A 21886-nucleotide genomic window follows, 5' to 3' on the forward strand; every position below is an offset into this window, starting at 1 on the left:
GCTTCCATTTTGTATTCTCATTTTCTTGTTTATTTTTCTTCGTCCTGCTTTCCTGCTTTACAGTTTGCAGTGTAGATTTCTATCAGACTGATTCTTCCTTTCTTCCTAGGAAAGAAGTGAGACCATCTCAAAACCTCAGCTCCTCAAACCCCTTTTCTGTTTTGTTTTCGGGTATCTTGACATTGTCCTTTTTCATGTCCTATCAGAAAGACCATCTGAAATTGGGAAGTTATCTCAAATACAGGTTTTTTTTCCCTCTGTTCCTTACAAATCATAAGGAAACTGAAGACTGAGAATTTCCTTGATTTTGCTGCCAAGCTGAACTGTTATAACTCTGCATTAGGAGTCAGCCTGGCCTTAGTTAAAGCCTTGAATTAACTTAATTTTCAGTTAATTTGATTTTCATTTTAGAATTTGCTTGACTTGAAATGGAAAAATAAGTGCCATTTTTTATCATTTTTTAATAGTCTAATTTTCTTCCTGGTACATTGTCATCTTCTAAATGGCTAATGTTACTTATTTTCAGGAAATATTTATATTTAAAATTTGTAGTGGAAGCTCTACCGTTCTCTGCAAAACGGTGCAATGAGGTACCACCCAGAGAAGAAGAGGAGCTTAGAGCTTTTTGCGTCTCACTGTAGGTTTTAGAGGAGATTCGGGTGAATCCCTGCAGAGTCATGCAGGTCAGTTAATTCCAAACAGAACAGAAATAAAGCAAGACTGCTTATTTTTAGCAAGGGAAGATGACAAGTTTTATCTGAATGGGAAACTTATCTTTATCTAATTTATTCAGTTATGGCAGGGTGATTTTTTCCTTTTATGAATTATTAATGATAGGAAGATGCTTACAGAAGAAGGCCAAGTTTGACCCGATAATTGTGGAAGTGATAATTAATTCATTTTCTGTTGATGTAAATAACAGTCATTTTCTTTTTAAAAAGCTTGTGTGGACAAGTCATTTTAATGACATGGTTGCACTTTGCTGTAAAAGGGAATGGAACTGTATAACTTAGAGTTAATAATTGAATTATATGGAGTAATGTGTCTGGGTTTTTATTTTATTTTGGGTTTCAAATTTAATCTTGATTTTATTGCCTAAGTATGAGCATTTCATTATAGAATGTAGTCCTCTTTGGCTGTATTAAGTGGTTAATGTAATTTATAGGGTACTTTTGAGATATGTCATGATTCTTCATGAAATGACACAGCAAGATTTAGTGAGTGCAGCAACTCAGTGAATGGAATTACGTAATACAACCTGGTTGATGGGCTATACTGTGGGATTTTAATTTATTTCATCAGTGTAACGAGAAGATAAAAGAAGATAATGGACAAGCCTTGCCAATTCATTCATTGACTGATTTGAAAATAAGCCCATCCTAAGTTTATCTTGAAACTACTTGGAACTGCATCTGACACAGCCAATCTTGGTAGTATCCAAGGGTAGGGGAGGGCATGAGCAGAGAGAAAAGAAAGTAGTTTGGGAAGGATGTCTTAAAAAGTTATTTAATTTTGTGTGTCTCACATGCAAAACAAAAGCAACAATTTTCTTTTATTCTACTCTTTTCGTCGGATCTGATTTGTTCAATAAAAATGTTTTCGTAAGTACCAGCAACTGTCAGCTGCCTTATGGCACTGGTGAGCGTTTACACTCAGTCCCTATACCAGAGAAAGAAAACTGCTTTGTGACTCCAGTAGAGAGATGTTCCATACTCAGGGTATACAGAATTAAAATAAATACAGCAGAACTAATGCTTCCACGAGGAAGTAATCGATTGGAAACATGTGAAGCAAGCGGCACTACAAGTATTAATGAACTGAAGATTTCCTTTAATAGACTGCTGTAAAGATTTTATTTTAGAAATAAATACTCCTTTTAAGTTTTGATCTCTTCTATGTTATGTTTTAGGAATTCCATATTAAGGTATCATTCACTTTCATGCCAGCTGCATATGATTACTTTAACTTCATTTGGATTTAATTTTTAATGCTTTTTTTTTTTTTTTTTTTCCCCAGCCTGGAGAAATCTATTTATAAATCTGAGCAAAATCAGTTTGCTATTTGCATTATTTTAGAACATTTGCCACTTAAGGCATTATTTGTTTTCACAGTTTAAAAATTAATACTGAGGCCAGCAAACATATACATGCAACTATTTCCAAAAAGAAAAAAAATAAATATATCTTCTGGCTGTTTATTGCAAATATTTTTACAAACTGTGGAATAAACACCTATGGGGTGAGGTATTGAGTATAAACAAAACCCCTCTGGTCCTACCAATATTTCTTCAGATGGCAGGGAGCCAATGTTCAGTCTCTTTATATCAAAGCTTAATTTCCTCTTCCTCGTGGACATCCTCATTTTTCTTCAAAAATCTTTACTTTCCTAATGTGCAGGAATTCACGATTGCTTATAATTTCAAGTCATTTATCCAGAGAACAGACTAAATTAAATGCCCCAAAAGAAAGCAGTCATATCTGAGCATCTCTATATGAATTATTGAAACTTACACTGAGTATTCCATCATGCCATTTTTATTTATCTTGATTTCCTAGGCAATAATTATAACAACAAAGCACAGAGTTCAGAAAGTAAGCCCAGCAGTATTTTGTACTCACTAGGAATAGTCTTCTCTTCAGGAAGACTCTTTTAACTCATTCTTTCTTCAAACTGATTGGTTTTTCTGGTGATTTGAAGGTCAAACATGCTGGTCTCTGTGTGAGGGAGATATCTTATAATGTTATACATGATGGTGAGGATTGCAGGGCCCTGCCTTTTGGTGAAGCTTGCTGGGAGCCAGGCCTGTTGAGGGGCACGTATCCAGGGGGAATGAATGCATGGCATGCAGCTTTGGTTGGAATGGTCAGTGAGCATACAGCCACTTGCTGAGGCTTGCCTGGCCCCAGTTACACCTTTCTGGGCCACCTTCCTACTGTTATGTCTATCCGGTACGGTATATCCTCATTTAGTTTTAGAGGAGAAAATGCCCACTATAAAATTCTTTGCATACTAGAAGAAATATGATGTTCTTTTCTTTGACTTTTATTTTGCTTTAACTACAGCTGGCCTTAAATCATGGCAATGACATAAGATGCTGGGTTTGTCTAATCATAGAATCATAGAATTGCTCAGGTTGGAAAAGACCTTAAATATCATCAAGTCCAACTACAACCCAACCATACTACCGTAACAACCCTCTGCTAAATCATGTCCCTGAGCAAATAGTGTGTAATATTGTGTAGCAGTGTCAATTTAATTCACCGGACAATCTGGACTATTAGTTTTTAGCAACATGTTTTAGAAGTACTAATGATTATTCATCTCAAGTTCAGATTTTAAGAATATTTTTTCAGAAAAAGCTGAACTTAAAGCAGTTTCTCAAATTTCTTATCTTGGATTATTTCTCTTTCCCTTTGTTAATAGTGGTAGCCTGAACTGTGGTGGCTTAAAAGTAATTGTGATGTCTTAAATCAAGGAGACCCTAGATAAGATTGGAGACCAGCAAAGCTTTTCATGTAGCGATGTTTGACAATGCTGGCCCTAGGTTGCTCAGGCTTCTTTCTATCTGGATTGTGAAGCTGGAATAGAGTTTCAGGAAAGAACGTTTCAAAAATGCTCAAATAACCAATTCATGCTCAGTCTTGTAGTATTATAAACCCGCAAAGAGATTCTCTAAGTCACCTCTCTTGTCTCATTTACACGGTTAACTTTTTTCTTTTTTTTTTGCTGAAGACATTAATTTCACAGTGTTGGATAGCTTAATTTTCTTCCCTTATATTTTAGGAGACTGGCAGTGCAGATATCTCCACGTCTGACACTTCATTTTTCTCTGCACAATACGGTGTGTTTTGTGGCTCGAGTGCAGCAGTAGACTGTCCCAGAAATAACAATCTGGGATTATTGTCTTTGTGTATCCTCAAGGAGTAATATTTTAAAGTCACTGCATCTGTTGGTACTTAAGAGCATGATTTTTACTTTTTATTTTTGCCAGTTTTTACCATCTGTGTGTCTGCTTTTGGCTCCTTGATTTAATTTTTCAGTTAAATTTTCCCGTTGCTGTGGGATTTCTTTCTCTTTCTCACACATGCTCTTTTTGACTCATCCATGAACTTCCAGCAAAAAAAAAAAAAAAAAAAAAAAAAAGAAGAAATTATTTACAGCAGTTGCATTGTAAAATTCTTGGCCTTCGCAATTTGGATTTTTTTAATGATAGTTTTATATCGAGACTTTTCTGGTAAAGGCACGTCATCTTTGGAAGAGAAGTAACTTTTATTAGACTTTGTTTAAGTTTTCAAAAATTACTTTGGATTAAATTGAGGCATTTTGGCGGGAAAAGCTACCTTGGTCACATTAAACACATTCTAGTTTTTCATACTCATTTAGTTTTTAATGCTCAAGAGGGAATAATTTTCTTGAGAAATCTGCGTTATAATCATAAACAGACATAATTCAGTAATTTTCTCATGAAACATTGGCTGGAGTTTTGGCGCTAATGACTTGAAACTCACACAAGCAGAAACATTTTTGTTTAAATTCCAAGAAAAATACTAATGAAATATATTAAAATAGCAGCAAAATATACATACAGCATTTTACAGACTGCTTTCAATCTAAGGGGCGTATCTTTGTCAGTTGATAAATGTCTCATGAATCCAGGCATGTTCTAGCATCTCAAGAATGTTCTGATAGAACTTGAATCATTTTATATGCTTATCTTTGACAAGATTTTACAAAATAGATATGTTATGTAAGCAGTTCTTAATACACCAGGGTAATTATTTAGCCCATCTATCAAATATTTTGCTTCTGTATATATTTTTGAATATTGAAAGCTCTACTGCTGCTCTTACCTTTTCTTCGACATGTACTTTCCTTCTCACTTTGAATATAACGCATTCCTTAAGGTCAAATTTAATGGCTTTTCTTAAGAAACAGGCAGGTTTATTTTTAGCCTTTTTCAGATATTTTTGTAACTGAGTATTTTAAGGTTTTATTCTTACCTTCTGGTATACTTGTTTGCTTATAGTTGATTTGCAAACTAGAATGTGGACCTGCTGCATGAAGCAATGAGTAACATGAAAATGCCAGCATTTGCAGGTGAAAACATTCCTTTTTGAATACATGGCTCAAATAATCTAGAATATACTTTCAGTTCTGTGTGGTCTGCTTTGAATTATTTCTCTTAACAGTGATGTAGACCATTAAAAGGCCAAAAGAAATACTCTCTTCCCTTGATAAAGTATTTTTTGAAAGGAAACATAGCTGTGAAATTCTGAGGAGCAGAAGCTATCCACATATGCCTGTAGTTTCACCTAAATATGTACTACAACCTCATTTTTTTTCTGTATTACAGAACTGGGAGAGTATAGTGGTTTTTTAGAGTGATTTGGCCTTTAATTCCCACTCAGTTCCTGTTGTTTTACTGAAAGTATTTTGTTTTGGAGGAAGAAGAGCATTAGTGCCTTATTTTAAGTTCTCAGTTGTCATAAAAAACCACACAAAAGCAACTTATAAGAGTTTTCCAGTTTTACTAATAAACATCCAAGCAACCCCTATTTGAGTGATACCAGGAATGATTATTCTTGAAATTTGAGTTCATGATTTTTTCCTGGCTTTGAGGACTTTACTGCTGCCAAGCTTAGCTTCCTGATTTCCTGCCACATGTTCCTTTATTGTTGCTGTAAGTAATGGGGAAAACTGAATGGAGAAACTAGTACCCATTTCCCATTGCACTGAGGTGTGCACTTCATTACAACCCTGTAATGGTGTTCATGCACAAACGGAACTGATTTGGTGATGATGATATTTGATCAAGAGACTGCTGAGCTTTGTTTCCCAGTGGCTTTAATCTTGCAAAGCTGAGAATTTTTGAGAGAAAAAAAAGGAATAGATGTTGAGAATAAAAGTAGGATTCTTTCATTACGGTTTATTGTTTATAGAGCTACTTAGAAAAGGATGGATGAAATAATCGCTTCAGCTTTCTTTTATTTCTTACCTTCCCTGTGGAAAACAAGCTGCTCTCATGTTCTCATCAGATGGAGCATTAGTAGCATGTGATTAGGAGTGTGCATGCCTTGTCCTTTTAACAGTGGTGGCTTACTTTGGGCTGAGAGAAATCAGGCAATACGAAGAAGAGGGACTCAACCAGGCAGTACAAAGAAAAGGGACTCCAAGTGCCTGTGACCAATTCACAGGTTTCCAGCAGTGTTCTCTACAAACCACATTGCTTCTACCTTGAATCTAAACTGACTTTGCCTAAGCAGAACCCTATATTTGAATGTCAGACACTCGGACATGCTTTACTGTCTGTTTTAAAAGGCTCACGGGAAGCTGGATGTAGAGTTTCATGTCCAATAGTTAGCCAGCTGACTGGTACATTAATTCATTGAGGATAAGAGGTGCAGGTTCGATTCTTTTCCAGCCCTTGTATTGCAGTCATTTTCTGCACCGATACGTAAGGATTGATTACCATAGCAACAGTGTTTTAGCTTGTACTGCTGTGAATGTGGTTAATGATAATAGAATTATCTAGTCACTTTAAATCCTGTTATATTATTAGGTCATCTGAACCATCCTTTTACTATATATTGAGTTTTTCCCTGCAGCCTATCTTGTAGTTCTTTGTCTGTGCTGCTTTTACATGTGTTGAGCAGTGGGGATTCTGCTTCTTCCCCTGGGAGGCTTTCACCATCTGATACATCACCACCCCAGTAAGGATTTTCTCCTGATATTTAGCCTCATTTCCCCCCCCCCCTCCCCCCTTTATTTTTCCCCAGCTCCATGGATTTGTACTGTGTAGAAGTTCTTCTCTGGTCTTACCTATCAAGCAACTGCAGTTAATCCTTTCTTCACTGTGCCAGAATACAACTGCTCAGAACTTGAGCTTTTCAGAGTTTTCTTATGGGGAAAAGCAGGTTTCTAAACTGTCTTTTACTCTATCTCATTTCAATGGCAAAGTGCCAAATACTCAAATACCATTCAGATGACCTGCACTGTTAACACAAAGAGCTTCCAACTTACCAGTGCTTAGGTGTGTTTCCTTTAGCAAATGCACCACTGCAGGGCTGGTCTTTTTACATGCACCCTCTGCAGTGGATGTATACAGCAGTGTGGGATGAATAGGAAGATGCATTTTTTCTCATAAAGCTCATAGGGTGCTCCTTAACTACACGTCAGTGGAAGTATGCTCTCAGTCTGTCCTGAAATGTGGATGGACATAGACACCTTTTTTTCCTTAGGTATACAGAGACTGCACACTTCCCTTCTAGCAGCACTGATTTTTCACCATGCAGGGAACTAATTTCTAACCATGTCCAAAGAGACATAGAGGTTATCCTGCTCTACTTCAGACATTTCTTGCCTCTGCTAAGTGTAAGTTGGTCAGACCAGGAATTAGTTTAAAACAGGCAAAGGAAAGTAGTTTTCAACACGGCAAATAGGGAGGCCATGGAGTTACCTGCTGCTGCCCACAGGGGTACAATCAGACACAATACAGCTTCGTCATATTCTTGTCTGCTCTCTCAACAACTGTTGTTTAGTAAGAAAGTTGGAACATTATTGATATATTGTCAGTAATGTGTTTCTCCCACTGCAAATTTGGCTTTCTGATCTAATTTTCTTTATTAATATCTTATATCTATGTCCACTTCTTTTACTTTTTATTCATTTACAGAGTAAATAAGTGTATTCATATTCATCCATACTACACTGAGAGGGTATGAAACAGAGAATTTCCATTTGAAATTACTTCTAGAGCTAAATATGCTGAAAAAATATTATGCTACAGTAAAATTCAGGTATATTAAATTCACCGCTGTATTATCATTCACCAATTCTTTAATTTCCATGGGCATTTGCTGGATTTTTGAGAGGGAGAGAGGTTGTACTACTTTTTCTGAGATTCATCCCTTGGAGAGTTAGATGAGGTGGTGTTTCTCAGTATGTGCTATCTTACATTTTTTCACATTTCAGTTTCCTCAGTCACTAGACTTCTCAGTCCACCAGTGTGAAATATATGTGTGGAAAGTCTCACCAATCTCATTGTGTTTTAAAAGATTGTTTTAAACCTAAGTTTTCTCTCACTGGCAAATTTAATCACTTTATTGTTAACTTGCTTTACCAAGTTATTAGTTCTTTACCTTGGAATCAGCCTCTTAGGAAAGTATTAGCTTTTCTCTTTGAAAGTTTATTTTAATGTTATTTTGTTTCTGTGCATATGCACAGTCTTGTTCTTGTTTTCATTTTATTAGCATTTCGCTAATTTATGAATTCCTCTCAAAATCTTTTTTTTTAATTAAATTGGATTGCACAAAGGTTATAATTAACATTACTAGGGAAACGTTCTGAGCTTCTGGGTAGTTGAGGGTTAAACTGTGCTTATTCATGGAGACGAATAGAATTGGCACTAGAAAAGTAGTGGGAAGCCTGCTGTTTTTAGTAAGTGAAAATTTACAGGTTTAAAGCTGTGTGTTCTGCCCATTTTTTCATATTGTCTTCAAGTTTTATAGTTCTGTGTGAACACTGTGAGCTTTATTAATTCTAGTGAGAAGCCACAGCCTTTGTCACAGAATTTTCCGTTTCTTTTTCTAACTGGCCTTACTGCTACCTATTGAATGAGCTCTTAGTTACAAGGTATAGTGAACTACAGTCATCTTCAAAGGCTCACTGTCCAGTCCCTTCAAGAGTTGATAGATGTGATGACAAAAGAGAGAAAATTTTCTTCTTCCCAGCTATTCAGGAGTATTGGTAGGCTAGCATTGTCCTTGCTTAAATTTTCTAGTGCTTGAGGAAGTGCAAAATACACCCCAGACCTAATGACATCTAAACTTAACTTCCCAAGGGCAAGACAGAAGCTTATTTTCAAATTGTCTGTATTGCCTATTGTAGCAGCTCTTGCATTATCTTCTGAAATAGCCAAAATGGGCCAGAACAAGGTTCTAGTTTAGTTCAGCTAGTTAGTATGAAACTTGTTGTATCCTGTGAAACTGGAAAGTAGAAGCTTCTTTCTGGAAGCAAAGGGATTTGCTGCTTCTTCATGTTTCTTCAGGCTTTCCTTTCATATCTGGAAGACAGTAGCTTCAGAATTGAAAGGTAAAGTGCTTGGTTTCTCCTGTGTTGGTTTTTCTTTTCAGATACGCAATATTTGGTAAGAGTTAAACTGAAAAAAATATATTTATATTACTTCAGTAAGACCTTAGACTAGTCTGGCTTCTCTGACAGGCTTATCTGGGGTTTGAATGTTGTTTATTGGATCTGAATAACAAGTTTCTATGGATTTGGAAACCTTCAACTTGGCATTATTTTTTTTAAATATGGAGTTTAACAATACCTACCCCCTTTCAGTTGTAATTGAACCAGATTGTTCTGATTCCTTTTCGTATCTAGTTCCCCAACATGCTATTGTTAACCTTAAAAAGCTTGCTCATGTAGACAACTGTGTATAAGATGATATGACTTTTTGATGAAAAGAGGCACATTGGCACTTGTCTTTCCAAGACATGTATGACTTCCATGCGTTTGCCTTTTGATTTTTGCTTTTTGGGGTGAGGAAGGATTCAATCATAAAATGCAAGTGAGTTTTTATTTCTGTTTACGCTTCTTATCTTCTAATTAACTCAGCTAATAGCACTTGAAAGCATTGTTGTGCCTTTGTCTTAATTTGGTCTCATCTAAGGAAGATGTTGTAATCCAAGTAATCTGTATGAAGTTGTTTAGATAAATAGTTCTGTGGTGACAAATGAAGTTCTACTGTAAATTAAAAACTGGCAAAGAGGAAAATGCATTATGGAAAATAGGTCAGCAGCATACAAGGGCAAGAGGGATTTATTCCTGGAAAGCATGCTTGTTTTGAAGAGGGTAAGTGCTGAGGTGGCAACTTTAGTGAAAGAGACACAATTATTTAGATTGGTTCCAAAAAGTAAGACTTAGAAGGAGGCAGTAGAGGAAGGATGAGATTTGGCACAGAGCAGTGCAAGCCACTGAATGTTGAAGAGTACCTTGAGCTGTGTGCTAACTGCAGACCAGTGGTATCCTTACCAACAAAGGGCTGAAGCCGCTGTTAGAGAGGTTTTAAGTCCCTGCTGAGAAGAGGAGCAGGCGTGACCATCCTTGGCTCCCTCTCTCATGTTTCTGTAAGATTCTTTGAGACGTTTAGTTGGACTGAACTCGATCAGCCTGGGAAACATGACCAACTGTAATAGTTTATACTTAACATTAACTTTAATTTATAACTTTTGTGTAGTGATACTAATGCTTGAATAAGCAGATAGGGGAAGGTGGATGGAGGGATGTAGGGATGAGGATGGCTATCTAGGAGGGGAAGAAATGAGACTTCCTCTTGCAGCAACATCTGTGGTATGTGCTGACCTTGCAGCTTAATTTGGTACTGGGCTGAGATGATGTTATGGACAGCACAGTGGAAATACCATTCCCTGGAAAGAGTGCATCTCCATCATGTGTTATGTAACACTTTGCATGACAGTGATTTGCATGCCCGTGTGGGTTTGGGACCACAGTGATTCTGTTCCCAGTATCTCTCCTCCTTTAATGTGAGCTAAGTGCTCTTCTGAGCTGTCACTGACTTCACTGTCTGCCAGAAGAGTATAGAATGTTTTTGTTCTTTCCAGAAAGTTGCTTGGGGCTATTTTACTTTCAAAGCACCTTTTCAGCTTCTCCCCTTTTTGGTTGCCTGCGATAATTTGTGTGACTATTTTATGTTTTCTGAAAGCAAGGCTCTGGCTATCTCAAAGGGATGATCCCAAACAGAAAGCATCTGAGGCTAGAGATGAGTCTCAGAAAGATAGAAAGGAATTGTCCCTGCCTCAGTTTCCCCCAGTGAAGGAAAAAATTGGAGAATAACTTTCATATTTCTCCCCAGGGTTGCAATGAAACTAAAATCATTATTGCCATGAAGCACTTTTGCCATTCTGTGCTGGAAGGCACCACAGAAGTACTGAGTACTATTTATTTTAAATTTGATTTAATGCTTTTGATTAAAAAATTAATAAAATTGTCATAGACCAGATTGTAACCCTGTAGGCACTTGAAATGGAGCATTCGTAAATGAAGCATTTACTGAAAAGTTTGAAATTGTTTCTCATGTTGACTTCAGCAAAACAAATTGAGCAAAGAACAGTGAAAAATGCTATAGTATTTTCTGTTATTAAAATAGTGAATTTGTTTGGTGCCTCAGGTAAAATCTATGTTGTGCAAAAGACCGAATGCTACAGTGCAACACAGAATCCAACTGAAGCAATTCAAGTTGAGCTTTCTCTTTGAAGTATGGAGTGAAGTGCGAAATGTGACATGTTACTCTGCTGCTCTGGGAAAGAGAAGTAAAAGATGGAACTGTAAAACAGTAAAGTCTCATGACTAACATTTTGCACAACAGCTGAGAGGGCAGGAGAGCAGAGCTGGGTGCCTCATGATCCTGCAGCCAGGCCCGGTGCCCCACATTGCTGGAGCCGTGTAGTGACTGCTGCTGCATGGCTGCGCCCCATGAGCCCACCTCCATGTTGTCCTTTGGCAGAGAAGAAGAGTCAACTTTAAGCCGTGCAAGACACTTATCCCTTAACTCATAAGTGCTCATCCATATATGTGCTGTGTAATCCAGGTGCATAGATGTTTTTTCAATCCAACAAGGAGAGTTTGAATCAAAATGTTAGCAAATCCTACTAATGAGAATCAAAGATAAATCACTATAAATGTACTTTCCTTCAAGCAAGATGATAAAAAAGTTTAACTCCATTTTTCCAGCTCTTTGGGCCAAGTTAACCTGGTGATTTTTATTAACACAAAAACAGAACCTTTGGAAGTTAAGATTCCTAAATGAGATGTAATTCAGAGTTAAAGAATACACGCCAACTTTAAACTCTAATGATGCTGGGACTTTTACCTTGGTAAGGTTGTTGTATTTTAATAGCCTTTTTAAGAAGCAAAGTCTTTAATAAGCAGTCTGATGTCATCTCTTAACAGTCCTGTGCCATGCTGAGAAAAATATCCAGAATTGAATTTTGTTATTAAAATGCCCGTTTGAGTAAAACGATGTTTTGTGAGACAGAGAACAGAGTGCTATACTTTTAGCTTGCTTCTGAATTGACTCGAAGCTCAGTACTCAAGGGGATCGAACTGTTCTGTTCTTAGCTGAAGCTAGTGAAATCCTTGCATGCTGATACAGATCTGCAAATCAAGCAACAAGGGACTATTTCAGATTAAAAAAAAGAAAAAAAAAAGAATAAGGATAAAAGAGCTATGAGACCTATTTGAAAATTGCCTAATGACAAATTCGAGTTGCTAAATAAGAAATGCTTTTTGTGTCATAAAAAAAAAAAAAAGAGAGAGAGAGAGAAAGTAAAGGAAAAAATCCTCAGAAGGATGAAAATCGTGGTCTTTGAAAAGGTGAGGTGAATAGTAATATATTCAGGAACATTACAGGAAAAATGTGATTTATGCAGAATTTTCTCCTTTCCTTTGTCTCGATATCAAGGGGAAACTATGTGACTCATCTATAATACATCTCTGCAGAAGTCTTTCAGATCTCTAAACTTATAGGTGGAGGCATGTACATTTGGTTTTCTTCAGGGGAAAAACTGTGCATCCCAATTTCATCTATCCATTGTCACTTCATTGGCATTTAAAAACCACACAGAACTTAATGACTTCCTTTTTTATTTTTATTTTTTTATTTTTTTAAACCTACATACAGAAAAGCTATCTTGTCAGATTAAATGAAAAGTTATTTTAAATTCTGTTGTTCAACATTAGTTACAAGCAGGTGAACTCAGTGAGGCTCTATTTATAGGAGAGCTAATGGACTTGCCCAACCTGACCTACTTCAGACTACTCAACAGAAAAAACAAGCGTGTTGTAGTCATACTCATGCAGGGTATCTTATTTCTTACTTTAAGAGAGAGGTACTGTCCCTGCTGTTGTGGCATTCTAAATATACAAATATGTTTAGAAGCCAACAGATCTATGTATTTGTTTCCTGGGTGCCATAGTAACTCTCCACATTAGAGGTGTATTATAATATTTTTTTCTTTCTAGAAATGCCAGCTTCTCCGTATAAAATGAATGCCAGTTTTGTTGTTTGCTGTTCATAAAATCCCAGGTCTCTACAACCTAGAATTGTGCAGGTGGAAGAACTCAGGTTTTTTAAAGGAAACTATACTTTCTGTTGTAAAAGTAATCACTCTTGTCACAAAATAATTGACATGAAGCATCTTCTGCCAGTGAAAGGGCAATCTTTTTCCTGTATATGTAGGAATTATTTGAGTTAATCAGTGGGGGTGGTGGTGTATGAGGATATGTATGTATATAGCAGTTAACGCGAGGAAAGGTGAAACAAATGGTATGCAATGCCATCAGTCGGAAGAGGGATTCATACATGACAAATGCCACATTCATCTTAGCTCACCATGGGGGATGTCATGAGGTAATCCCTCTGTTATTCAAGGTAAGTGATAAAAGAGCCTACACAAACCAAGCCTGGCCTTTGGGCTAAACTTTCCAGGGGAATTTAATTATACAGTGACCTATAATTGTAGCCTTGTTTCAAATAATGGTGATAACCATTTCCATTAAAAATATTTCCCATGACTTCGACATCAAAGTATGACTTTGATTCTGTATTTAATATGAACCCTAATATTTGTTTTACACTGACAGATCTTGGTGGTCTCTATGTCAGACTATGAATCATATAAAAAGAGTATAAAATTTCAGAGGTTTGAAAGTGGAAATAGTCTGTAGATAAGCCTTATGTAAAACAAACAAAGAACAGAGACTTTCTCCTGTGAAACTTTTGAATTCTGAGAAAAAACAGAAAGCAGATAAAAAACTGTAACTATGCAGATCCACAGAATGAAACCACTTTATTTTTGGGACAGCAATCAATCTGAGGTAATGTGATATAACCGTACATGGATCTATAAGATGAATACTTTTCTTTGTAATACAGTGGAAACATCTCTAATTCGTTATTGATCAAATCTTCAGAGAGCTCTTTAGATGCTTTAGTTAATATTGAAAGCGTGGCTTTCCATGCTTAACATGTTTCAAATATTTACCATAGGAGCAGTGCTTTCTGTTTACATGTAATCTTTCGGTTGACTTTCTGTCATCACAGTGCTTTTTAAACCTCATTTTAGTGGGCTCGCCAATAGGCGGCACTATTGGCACTGAAATGGGCTGCCGGGTCATCCCCAACCTGGGCTCCCTCTTTCAATCGTTCTACTCGTAGGCGGCCCTATAAGTGAATAGTCTCCAAAATCAATTATGTAACAAATTGTCTTGAGTTTTAGTCCTTCAGATGCTTTGCATCTGATAAAATATTAAAAAACAGCAACAACAAAAAAACAGGTTATGGACTACAGCTCTTACCTGGTGATCAGAAAAAGAAGAGGCGAAGCTCATCTTGTATCTTCCAGCAGGAACAGGCGTTTTGTGGCTCAACATCCTAAGCTACTGTGAGACATTTAAGATCTGTTCTAATACTGTTGTTTTTAGAAATGTCTTAGGCAAAATCTTATCCAAGCTGCTATTGGGTTAAATTTGGGTACGTTACTCATTTGTAAGTGAACAGAAATTCCAAATTTTTTGTGTTGTTGTAATATTTTCTAAAATGTTTTGACAGTTATGACAATACATATTATTTGTGGGAGAAAAGCTATTGCAGAGTGGCTCAATGTGTACTGCAGCAACACTGGCCTTTCTTGAAAAGTCTCTTAAATATGAAATGGTGGGAAGAGCTACATATCTTCCTTACGCACTTGGTAATTGTAATCTGTAGAGGAGCCTTGCTGTATGGATTCATTACAGCAGCTATCAGATTACTGTATAACTCCTTGCTCTGCCAAGCACCTTGCACTGTCAGCAGTCTCAGAGACATCACTGAAATGTTGTGGAGTGGGATGCTGCTCAGTGAGGGGAATACTGATGTAGTTTTCACCCAAACAGTGAATGGAGACTATGAAACATGATTACAGTGCACACTGAGAAATGATAGAATAGCTTGGGTTGAAAGAGACCTTAAAGACCATCTGGTTCCATGTCTCTTGCCATGGGCAGGGACCTCTCACAAGACCACGTTTCCCAGGGCCCCATCTGACCTGTCTGTGAACACCTGCAGGGATGGAGCACCCACAGCTTCTCTGGGCAGCAGTGCCAGTGCCTCACTACCCTCTGAGTAAAGAATTTCCTCCTAACATCTAACCTCAATCTCTCCTCTTATAGTTTATCTTTGAGAATTAGCAATGCTTTAGACATTACTGCTTTTCATTCTCTCTCAGATTCCATTTTTCTGCCCTTTCCCCTGTACAGCTTTGCCGAGTTACTCATGTATTTGTAAATTCTTTTATTTTGCCTTGTTTTTTCTCTGCTAGGAGGCACTGACCGTTGAGCGACATTAATTCACACAAACATGTTTCATCAGTAACAACAACAACAACAACAGAGTTTTAATGCATTTCTTACTGTTTGTTGGCAAGCTACCACTGTAAGGTCACATAAAAACCCCTTCCTTTAGAGGAGGAGGAACAGCAGCAGATAGGATGAGGGTCAGAGAGAAGCCTGAACTGTGTGCTGCACAACTGGTGGTGGGGAGGATGTGCCTGTGTGTATTTGGCTGGTGGCCCGTTCTGTTCATAAACTTTTTATTGTGGAGCATGGGAGGATTTTTTAAATGCTTCATCACAGTAAAATTTTTACTGCAAATTTTCAGTTCCTTTCAAAATGATATTTAAGAATTTTAATTATGAGCAATGGTAAGGACAAACCTACATAACACACGCTTTGTCCAAGATTTCCATTACTGTGAAGAAGCAGAACCAGCAATATGTCTGAAGTTAAATCCTCTGATGGGAAAAGCTTTTGTCTAACCCACTACAACTCTTTGAGGGCTCTCATACTTGTCTGTAGTGCCTCCCATAAAAAAAAATTAACAGACAACTGCAGTGTAATCCACTAAAAAGCCTTTTTAGTGAAAGCTGCTTTAAATGGCCAAGCAACATTTACGTTGTGCTCCTGTAGCTAGCGTTGCTAGCTGTGTGATAGAGATGCGTGCAGTGTAATTGTTACAGAATAGATGAATGTGATTCAGTGACATAGCACAGATTGCTGAGCCCAAGGACCATGGACTCCAGTAAACCTCTACTAATACATGTTACAAAATAATTGAGATACTACAGGGCTTGTCCAGTTTTTGTTAGTTATTGCAAGGCTTTAAATGTATGCTTTGAGACAAGTCATTAAGCATGAAAGGAAATGGCAGATAGTCAAAACTGAATGAAGTATTGTATAGGTTTGTCAAATGAAGGTTGTATCAAACTAATTTTTTTCACTGGATTTTTTTTTTTTTTGGTCAGGACAAAAATAAATAAAACACATCATTTAAATCTGTAAAAACATTTCCTTCCAAGGCAGTTCACAATAGAAATAGTGCCTTCATGAAGCCAACCAGTTTTAAGGCTCAGCTTGATCCGTTTATTAAATGGGAAATAAGAGATGATTGCCTGTGATAGCAGGGGATGAATTTGATATTTATCAGGAGACCAAGGAAATCCCTTCCATTCTGTGCTCCTCTATGCCTGTGTGATATCTATTCAGTGATTTGACTGAGCAAGGCAAATTTCATTTTGGATTAGTGAAGCGTATAGAAACTATATGAATATTGCCATTTCCAAATGTGGGGTGACCGTGCTGCACAAGTACGTGAACAACATAGGCGTGACTGACATGTAGCAGAATAATAACCCCATAAAAAAAGAAGAAAAAAAGATTCAGCTGTTTCTGTTGCTTTTTGTTTGCTTGTTTGTTTGTTTAAATGGATGATGATTTAATGTAAGATTTCTCCCTCTCTCCCTCTGGATTGCTGATAATAGCGGTGCACCTAGTATAGGACCCATGTGGATTACATAAAGCTCTTATCTAATTATATGTGCAGGTATATGTTCGTGTGCAAGAGGGAAAAATCATACTTTTTTATTCAATAACTTTTGTTTTTTCCCCATGTGATCTTTGTAACCATTCTTCAGATTCGACTGAAAATTGCCCTTCTCTTGAGATTTGGCCAGTTAATCAAGAAGTGAGAACATTAGCACAAAAGCCTGATGCTGGTATATTTGTGCTAGTTAAGACTCAGGAAATAGGTCCCTTAGGAGCTGTTGCCTATCAAGGCTGATCATACAGAGAGAGAACCTGCGTTATGTTGCAAGGACCAAACAAACATTTATAAAACGCGGCAGCCAGGAGACTAATAGCAAATGTGGTCTCTTCCATAATCATTACAGAGACGAGCAAGAGAATAAAAGGGGAAACATGAAGGGAAGGGCATATTTTAATAACATAAGCCTTTATCCCAGCTGGGAAAAAATACTGGTGCGCAAGCTTTCAGGAGCTTCTCTTTATTGATAATGTGTTCTTCTCTACTTCAAAATCTGAAGTATCTGCTGAAAGTTATATGCTGTTCCTTTCTGTTCGTTATTCACAGTACTTTAATTCTCTGCACTAAGACTTAAAACGTAAATGCTGGAAAGGAAACAAGCTTGATTACTCCAACACAGAGGTGGTGTAGTGAAAGGCTTCTCTTTGTAGAGGTGTGTATGTCAGATAAATTTATTGTACACTGCTCACACTGGCAGCTCTGCCTGTTTACCTTAATGCTGGCAATACCTTGCCATTTCAGACCCTTCAATCTGTTGCTGAAGTTAGGAAAAATGCTGAAGGTGTTGTATAATGGGAACAACCAACTCACATGAACATACCTTGCTGCAATTACTCTGCAGACTACTAAAAATACAAAATGGGTTTAATTATGTTTTAAAAGACTGTTTCTTCATATAACTCTTGTGTACCCATGTCAGCCTATCTTGTTGAGGCTATATCCCTTGAGCTGTTAACTTCAGGAGATGGGAAAAAAAAAAAAAGTTGGTTTATGTGCAATGGGAACAGACTTACTGAATGAAGTTTACAGCTAAATTTGCCAGACTTTCTCTTTTTACTTGAAGCATTAAAGCCCTTGATACGACAGGCCAGAGAGGCTGCCCAGAGCCCATACTTTCCCAAAAGCAAGAGCATCCAAACCATTTGATAAACACAGTTGTTCTATTTCGTATAACCATTATCACTAAAAATATCAAATTACTTTTTGGACAACAATGAAATAATTGTTATTTCTCTCTGAACTGGGGGAAAATAAAAACCATCTTCTTTCCCTATTATCAATTACTGATAGAGTGGAGATACTGTTACCGAATTTGATATTTCAGTGTTCAAAGAGAGATGCATGCATAACCCCTGTGTGCCTCAGAACCCATTTCCAATCGTGCCTGGCTGAAGTAGATGGCAATCACTGCTACGGCCGAGCACCTGGAGATGAAGAATGCACCAATGAAGCGTGGAGGAATGCGAGCAAAGAGCACGCTTTGTTCAGCCTCCATGGCTGCTATTGAGTTTTCTGCAGGTAATTGTCAAAAGAAAAGCTTCAGGAAGGAACATGAAAAAGGAAAATGAAATAGTTCTGCTTATGTTTTTGGAGAGCTCATCAGAAATGCATGGAGCAGCACAGATGTGTGGAAAAGTTCATGTTTGAAAATAAAGCGGAGACTGGTAGTGACTGTGGTTTAATCAGATTCAGGAACTGATGTTTTAGTAATGAAAGATGAACTGTCCAGTAAGAGTGGGAAGGCAAGGCTGATTTCAAACTTTGGAAGTTAAGCAGAAGGCAGTCTTCAATCTGCAGCCAGTGGTCATGGCTGTCTCCTACGTGAATGAGATGGAAATCCTGAAGGAGAAATTATCCAAGAAATAAAGAGTCTATTTGAGTGAATGTATACTGAATAAGGTCCAATGACAAAAGCAGCTGTGGGGATTTTGCAATCATAAGGAGTGATAGAGAAATCTTCAAAAATACAAAAAAAAAAAAAAAAAAAAAAAAAAAGGCAACTTTTCCAGTGTATTCTGTGATTTCTTGAAAGCTGTGCAGGTGAACGGTGAAATGCACCTTTTAATACATGGAACTGTTAACACTCATAGTCCATGTTGAGTAGTGAAGATTTTTTCCCCAGCGTTTGAGTAGTTAATTTTATTACAGAACATAGATCAATAATGCTGCTGTGCACCTGTTCACAAAGTTGGCTGTTCTAAGACACAGGAGTTCTGAACAGATCCGTCTAGATGAGCCTCCAGTTCTCTTAACCTACCAAAAACAAATGTTAAGGACTGTTCTCTTTTTTAATGTCATTGTTCAAGGCGGCTGTTATATTGTGTAACATCTGATTTAGTAGCCTAAATACATGACAGGTGGCTTATGTGCTTTATGGGGAGCTACACCTGCGGCTGGTGGCCCAGTGAGGCTCTGGGGAGAAGATCTGTGTGAGGGACCTCGGTTAACAGAAAAAGGGAATTGGTGGAGGTTTGCACTGAACGCACTGGGTGTGTTAAGTACATTGGAAGAGGTTCTTCAAATTTTCCTCCATGCTGTAAAAATGATATGACTACGAACTACTTCAGTTCAATTTTGGAAGAAGTCTATAGTGTATGTTACATCCACGAGAAGCCTTGTCTTTCAATATAACACCTATTGGTGATTTATAGAGATCAGAGAAACCGTATGAGTTTTGGAGTTTGATCAAATCAGTTATTTCTGGAAGTTAGATCTGCAGTAATATCCATCTATGCTCTCAGAAACTGTCTTGCTCTTCTAAGTGTCCTCTTCTTGGCTTTCCTCGTGACAGTGTGTACAGGCGGAATTTGCCTTTCAGAAGAAAACTACTTTCCAAACAAAGAAATAATTGCTAGATGCAGAGATTTCACAGCTAGTTATTTTCCATAGTAAATCAAAATTTTAAGTCCAATCTCTCTGTAGGTGTCCAATTTGTCTTTCCATTCACTTCAGCGTAAATCAAAATCTGTGTTATTTTCAGCAGAAAAGAGTGCTTGATTACTGTAATAATAAAGATTTTTAAGAAGATACATTGTACATCTGTTGATTACGGCAGCGCTGTAGTTAGGGTTGTGATTCCTCCTCTAAGCACCTATTTACGGGCACACACACGCTGTTGATACAGATCTGTCTGCTGTCCGGGAACAGCCAGACACAGGCGTACGGGAGCAGCTTTTTTGTAATTGCTTGGATAAACGACAGCGGGTCTGGTCCCAAACTGACTGTGTTTATATTTCTCAATAAGAAAGACACAAAGCTAAATGTGGTTCTGCCAGTTAGTGTCTGTTTAAGTGAGCTTTTGGTTAGCCGTTTTGGATGTGTCACGTCCTAATTTTGAAAGTTATGGTTGGGCAGTGGGCAGGTGAGCTGGCTGTGGCTGCACTCCAGGTTGGGCAGGAGGGCAGCAGGAGGGATCTCTGTGGTACGAGGTGGGACTGGAGGAAGGAAAATGGGATATGCGGCAAGTGGAGAGGCTTGGGTGTGAGCTGATATGGGGAGCCTCTGGGAGTGAGAGAGAGGACACAGGGCTACGAAGAAACATTTCCACAAGGATTTAGCTACTGTTGTGCACAGGGGGCATAATCCAGGGGGACTTCAAAAGTCAGACTGCCAAGGGGAAGTCCGAATAAGGGCCCTGAAAACTGTATAGGGCAAGGAGAAGTTTGTTTACAGACTCTTAAAATATCAAGGGAAACACACAGGGGACTGAAGGTTGCTAATGCATAGGACCCAACGAGTGCTAGATGAATGATGCTGCTCTTGTAAATATATATATGTGTTTGCCAAAATAACACAACATAAAAACAGACTTTTTGTTATTGCTCTTAGTGGAGGTGAATCTACTAATAGGTAGGATGCTATTTCAGTCTCTTCTTAGATGTGTACTTATTGTATGTTTGCTTTAAAGCCAGCATGGAAAATTGTCCCAAGTGCTGCATTAACAAAATAACATTTGGGATGACTTCTTGGTACATCTGCGATTCAAAACTGTATTTTTTCAGTAGCTCTGATTTTAAACTTACAGATTATAGTTCCAGTGCAGTATAAATACTTAAATAGGTCTCTGTAATCGCCTGTGTCCCTCACTTTGAAATGAGAAACCCATGACAAGGGTGTATGAAACAGGGTGTAACACTTCTTTTTAAGGGGAACCAACTGCAATGTTCTGATTTTCCTTTCTATATATTTTTTACAAACTGCATTTAATCTTATAATTGAAATGGATATACGAATATTTATTTATTTTTAGTCTTTCTTCCCTGTGCTTAGTTGTACATACAGAGCTTCACCTGAAGCTACTAAACAGAAATGTAAGCGTAACTAATGACATGTTTCTTAATGTACAGGTTATCATATACAGTGGGTTTATAAGCAACTTTTACTGTATGGAATATATTTTATTTTGAGTTGTCGTTTGCGTTCGTAATGCAGTTCTAGGCAGGTTCAAGATGCTGGTTAACCTTTGAAATGTATTATTTGCCTAGTACTTAGCAGAGATGGATGACAAAGAAGTGCACATTAAAGCATCTTAAAACACAGGATCATCAGTCTTCAAGTAGCTCGGCTTCACGCAGTGCGCTTCTCTCTGGGATGCACAAAGGCGTAGCTACAGCTCATGGAAGCCTGATGCATCCAGCCTCCTGCTTTTGCAGACTCTCAGTGGAAATGTCAGTTGGACATTACCAAGTGTCTCTGCCTTTCTTTAATATCTCTTCAATAATTTAATATATTGTCTGACTCTGTGTGCTTAACTCATAACCTATCACTTATTTTTCTGACTTAATGGCTCTGACTCTAGAATCTAAATCTCTGTTTGAACCCTACTGTTCACATGATTTATTTTTGGTTTGGTCACACAAGTAATTATAACCATAAGCTTCTAATGAGCAACTTAGGTGTAAGAAGGGTTGTAGATTGTCTTACTGGTGGTCCTTGAATTACCCTGAT

The 21886-nt window shown here is 37.6% G+C and overlaps 1 protein-coding gene across 33 annotated transcripts in view; it reads left to right on the top strand.

The window, feature by feature from the left end:
- Positions 1-21886, top strand: part of PARD3 (par-3 family cell polarity regulator) — a 434005-nt gene that overhangs the window by 192471 nt on the left and 219648 nt on the right. The window lies entirely within an intron of this gene.

The sequence above is a fragment of the Gallus gallus genome, chromosome 2 (assembly GCF_016699485.2).
Source record: "Gallus gallus isolate bGalGal1 chromosome 2, bGalGal1.mat.broiler.GRCg7b, whole genome shotgun sequence".
Classification (NCBI taxonomy): domain Eukaryota; kingdom Metazoa; phylum Chordata; class Aves; order Galliformes; family Phasianidae; genus Gallus; species Gallus gallus.